This window comes from Petaurus breviceps, unplaced genomic scaffold (assembly GCF_028583685.1).
Source record: "Petaurus breviceps papuanus isolate PSGF00001 unplaced genomic scaffold, PetGlider_PUasm1.0 90591, whole genome shotgun sequence".
Lineage (NCBI taxonomy): Eukaryota > Metazoa > Chordata > Mammalia > Diprotodontia > Petauridae > Petaurus > Petaurus breviceps.
In genome coordinates, this window is record NW_027187280.1 from 602,343 (window position 1) to 608,231 (window position 5,889).

The following is a 5,889-nucleotide window of genomic DNA, read 5'->3' on the forward strand; positions in this document are numbered from 1 at the left end:
TTTTGGTGGGGAAAAGATCCCAAAGAGGCAGAAGTAGAGAGAAAGAGCACAATATTGTACAGTAAAGTTAACAGGTGTTGGTTTTTTTAATGCAGATTTATTCTGGAATTCTTTGCATAGTCAAATTTGTGTACTTCTACATAAAGCAAGAAGAGTCTGTATTTGCTAGTATGCACTTATGCATCTTGAATTTCTTCTGTGGTGACAGAAATAAATGGCTGTTCCATTTTTTTCAGATTAATTCAAAATTTAATCTACAGGAACTATTATTGGTCAGTATCATCAGGAAAATATCAAAATTCGTGGGTATTGGCATATGGCAAGAAGAATCTTATTTTTGTTTCAAATAACATAGTACTGGTGTTTTCACTATACTACAGAAAGAGCAACAGCATTAAATCTTAATTCTTCTGAGTCACCTTCCGTGAACTTCTTGCAGACTTCTATACATCCTAAAATAAAGTAACATACTAGTTTTCCCATTAGAAATGACTTGGGGGGGGGGGGGAAGGGTGCAGAGCCAAGATGGAGGCATAGAAGCAGGAAAACTCCCTGTTCTCCCCCCATAACCACCTCAAATACCTATAAAAAATTACTCTAAACAAACTTTAGGGCTACAGAACCCACGAAGTGACAGAGAGAAACAAATCTCCCACTAAAAACAGCCCAGCAGGCAGACAGAAAGGGTTCATTGCAGCCCACTGGGAGCAGAGCCCAGCCCTACAAGATCCCAAGGTTTTAGCCTCAGGGCAGCACAACCAGCTCCGGCTAGAGGGACATCCAGAGAGTGAATCGCCAGCAGCTGTGATGGTTTCCAGAATTATCAACCCATAAATGCCAAAGACAAAGTGAAAGGTCAGTGTAGACATTGGGAACAGGGAATCCATAAGTGTGGTCCGACCTCTGCCCCCTGGAGGGAGAAGCAGCTGAGGCACAATGGCTGTAGCTACATGGCTGCTTCAGAGCAACTGGCCTGCAGATTGTAGGGGGACCAAATGACCATTCTGAGGGGTAATTGCTCTTGCTTTAATCTGCTTGTATCTGGATTGCTGTCTAGGTGGAAGTCCTGTCGTGTGTGACCAGTGAGCCAGAGCATGTGGAGGCTTCAGAGAGGGCACCCAACTACTAGCTCTGGCAGATGAGAAAACCCCAGCGATTTGGGACAAAGCTCTCCTCTCTGGAAGCAGAGTTCTACTGTGGCAAAAAAAAGCTCAAAAGTCAAATAATTGAGTGGCAACATGAGCAAGCAAAGGAAGCAAAGCAAGCACAGAAATCAGACTTTGGATTCCTTTTTGGGGGATAAAAAGGATCAAAGCATGGAACAGGAGGAAGAATGCAAAGTCAGAACTCCTGCACCAAAAGCTTCCAAGAAAAATATAAACTGGTTACAGGCCATAGAGAAGCTTAAGAAGGATTTTGAAAACCAAATAAGAGAAGTGGAGGAAAAATTGGGAAGAGAAAAGAGAATGATTCAAGGAAATCATGAAAGAAGAATCAACAACCTGACTGAAGAAAATAGCACCTTAAAAAATAGACTAACTCAAATGGCAAAAGAAGCTCAAAAAGCCAATGAAGAGAAGAATGCCTTAAAAAGTTGAATCTGCCTGATGGAAAAAGAATGTCAAAAGCTCACTGAAGAGAATCATTCCTTCAGAATTAGATTGGAGCAAATGGAAGCTAGTGACTTTATGAGAAATCAAGATACTATTAAATAGATCCAAACAAATGAAAAAAATAGAAAGCAATGTGAAATATCTCATTGGAAAAACCACTGACCTGGAAAATAGATCCAGGAGAGATAATTTAAAAATTATTGGACTACCTGAAAGCCATGATCAAAAAAAGAACCTAGAAATCATCCTTCAAGAAATTCTCAAGGAAAATTGCCCTGATGTTTTAGAACCAGAGGGCAAAATAGAGGTTGAAAGAATCCACTGATCATCTCTTGAAAAAGATCCCAAAAAGAAAACTCCCAGAAATATATAGCCAGGTTCCAGAGTTCCCAGATCAAGGAGGAAATATTACAAGTAGCCAAGAAGAAACAATTTGAATATTGTGGAAATACAATCAGGATAACACAGGACCTGGCAGCTTCTACACTGAGGGATAGAAGGGCTTGGAATATGACATTCTGTAAATCAAAGGAGCTGGGATTAAAACCAAGAATCACCTACCCAGCAAAAGTGAGTATCATGTTTCAGGGGAAAATATGGTCATTCAATGAAATAGAGGACTGCCAAACATTCTTGATGAAAAATCCAGAGGAGAATAGAAAATTTGACATTCAGATACAAGAAGCAAGAGAAGCATGAGAAGGTAAACAGGGAGAAGAAATCATAAGGAACTTATCAAAGTTTAACTATTTACATTCCTACAAGGAAAAATGATCATTGTAACTTATGAAACTTTTCTTAGTATGAGAATAGTTGAAGGGAATATAAATGTGTATATTTATACATTGTCTATATAGGAGGGTATATGGGCATATGAATACATATGTAAGTATGTGTATATATGTGTACAGGTATACATAGACAGAGGGCACAAGACCAATTGAATAGGAAGGGATGATACTTAAAAGGTGAAATTGAGAGGTGAGAGAGGAATATGATGAGAGGAGATGGGGAGAGACAGAATGGGGTAAATTATCTCATATAGAAGAGGTAAGGAAAACTGTTATAATGGAGGGGAAGAACAGGAAGGCAAAAGGGAATGGGTCAACCTTACTCTCATTGAATTTGGCGTACACACTAAATAGGGTATCTCACCCTACAGGAGAGTAGGGGGGGAGGGGACGAGAAGGGGGATGAGGAGGGAAGGGCAGGTTGCAGGGGAGGGAAGTTAGGAGCACATACTTTTGAAAAGGGACAGGGTCAAAGTAGAGAATAGAATGGGGGAGGGGCGTAGGATAGGATGGAGGGAAATATAGTAAGTCTTTCACAATATACCCACTATGGAAATGTTTTGCATAGCTACACATGTACAATCTATATTGAATTGCATATCTTCCCAGTAAGGGTGGGTGATGAGGGAGGAAGGGAATGAATCTGGAATTGAAAGTTTTAAAATCAAATGTTTAAAATATATATGTATTATTATTATTTACATGCAACTGGGAAATAAGATATACAGGCACTGGGGTATATAGATCCATCTTGCCCTACTGGAACGTCAGAGGGGGGATGGAGCAGGATATAGGAGAGAGCGGACTGGGGGAGGGGGTATACAGTGAGATCTCTGTGTTGGGGGGTGGGTAGGGGAAAGACAGGGGAAAAAAATTTGTAACTCAAAATCTTGTGGAAATGAATGATGTAAAACTAAAAATAAACATAAAATTTAATTTAAAAAAAGAATAAGCCTGTGTGCTTCTCAGAACCCAATTAACAACCTTGCTTTTTTGGGGGAAAGTGATAAAAAACAATGTACTACTATCATTCAATTCAATAAGCATTTATTAATAAAAATAGAGTATAAAAAAAGAAATGGCTTGTATCCATCTAATTCATAGAGATGTCCATCTACATGAACTAATACAATAAAACACAAATCTACTTTTTCATCTATGCTTGGTGCTTCTGTTCATTCTTTGTGGGCACTCAATTCATGAGTAGCTCAAATAGCTTCACATTTTTCTAGGTATCTGGCTCTTTCCTCCAGACTAATATGTAGAAATTCTTCTAAGAACTTGTTCAATGTTGATCCAGATGCAAAATTCAGTTAGCAATGGCGTTTATCAGCCCAGTTGTTCCACAGATTACTGATGGTTTGCTTCATGAAATAATATACTGATTTCATGATATCTTCCGATTTTATTTTTTTCTCCCTCTCTTATTCTGAGTACTTCATACTTTTCTGTAATTGGAAAGAGAAGCAATATTGCACAGACTGGTCATGTCACCATGCTAAGGAGTTCAGGAAATAAATGGCAGTCCTAAAAAAACCAAACCAAACAAACAAAAATAACCTTCTATCAATGTCATGCAGTCCTGCCTACGTCAAATAATCTTGGACCAGTCACTTCCCTTTTATGGATCTCAATTTCCTCATCTATAAATGAAGATGCTGATAAACTTTGGTGACCAAAGGTAATTTTTAAAATGTTGCAAGTCACATAGGAATAGATGGACAACAGACAGCTCAGCTGCCTTCAGACCTGGATCCCACTAGACCATGCCTAGCAAATGAAAAGGACAGGATGGCGGGGAGAGTCCAAAGCTGTGTTGTTTGGAGTAGAAATGGAAACATAGAGTTTAAGACCAAACATTCTGCTTTTCAGTGAATTTATACTTAAATCAGGTTAAACAACAGTGGTTCCAAATGAATGAAAGAGAATGAATTCTCATTTTACAAAAGAGTAAACTAACGCCCAGAAGAAGGAAATCACTTCCGTTGAGTTTACACATTGAGTGGGTGGCAGATCTCCTGACTGAAGCCAGGGGATGGATATTGATTACAGTAAGGCTGGGACTCTTTCCACTCTATTGTGTGAATGAAAAAAGGCAGGAAAATCTTCCCTGGTGTTTCTACCTTTCTTGACATGCCACATACATCAAATTATCATCTCGGTGACTTCTCAAATCAAAAGTCCCTCCCCTGGGCACTATTCCCTGACATGTGCCATCTTTCTCTATTACAGACTGAGGCAGGTAGGTGGCTCAATGGATAGACTACTGGGCTCAAAATCAGGAAGACTCAAATTCAAATCTGGCCTCAGATGCTAGCTGTGTGGCTGGTCACTTAACTTCTATTTGCCCCAATTTTCACATCTGTAAAATGGAGGCAATAATAGAATTTACCTCCCAGAGTTATTTGGAGGATCAAATGAAATGATAATCATGAAACAGCACAATGCCTGGTAAAAGCTGTATAAATGATGGCTACTTATTAAATATAAGTTCCTTGAGGGCAGGGACTGTCTCTTTTTATATTTGTATCCTTGGAGCTTTATATATAGTAGGCACTTAATAAATGCTTTTTCATTCATTCATTTCCTGTTCCAGTTTAAATGAAAACTCCCAATGGCCAGCAATCAGCACTGTTTCACAAGGGTCTGTTTTGAAATTACAAGTTTTCAGAGCTAGATCTGGACCTATGCGGACATATCCAGGCTGAAGGGGAAACGACTGTTTCCCAAGGCAGTCCATTCCTTTTAGGCACAGCTCTGAGTCATTCCTGATATTGAACTAAAATCTGCTTCAGCAAGTACTACTCACTGTTCAATTCTGTCCTCTGGGACAGTCGGCCAGCCTAATCCCTCTTCTGTATGATGGCTCTTCAGGGTCTTGAAAACAGTGATCATGTGCACCCTCAGTCTACAAATGGTTTGGGGTCCAGTGGTTCCCTCATCAGGGCCAGATGCAAGTGAGTATCAAGAGGAGAGTTTGTGTGTTACCCTCAGCCTCCTCTTTCTGCGCCGCCCCTCCTCCCAGTAGCATCTCCTGCTCTGGCCTCCCCCAGATGCCCAAAGACCTCATGCTGCTTCCTTAGGACCTAGGAGTTTCTGGATGGGCTGTTGATGGTGACCAAATGTGGCATTTCTATTGTGCTTATGATAAATGTAAGATGGTGAAATTTTTAGAAAATCATCCAAATCTCTCTCCTAACCCCATCATTTACCATCATGGCAACACCTTGGCAAGGCACAAAGACTGCCTTGGGAGGATGGCTGTCTGTGATCTGCCTCACACCTGTTATCTCATTGGATCCGCATAACAAGCTCCCCATTTTATAGGTAGGAACACTAAGGCTCCCAGAGGGAAAAATCATACAGTTAATAAATAGCCCAGAAGGAACTCAAACCCAGTTGTTCTGCATACAGCCAAGAGATAAGAAATGACTTGCTAAGAAAAAGAATGAACCTTGGTTTATACTGCATGAAATCACTTTGGA

General features: G+C 40.0%; 1 pseudogene; it reads right to left on the reverse strand.

Moving 5' to 3' along the window:
• Positions 1-369: 369 nt before the first annotated feature.
• LOC138142526 (ubiquitin carboxyl-terminal hydrolase isozyme L3-like) lies at positions 370-5,474 on the reverse strand (annotated as a pseudogene).
• Between the last annotated feature and the right edge of the window lie 415 nt (positions 5,475-5,889).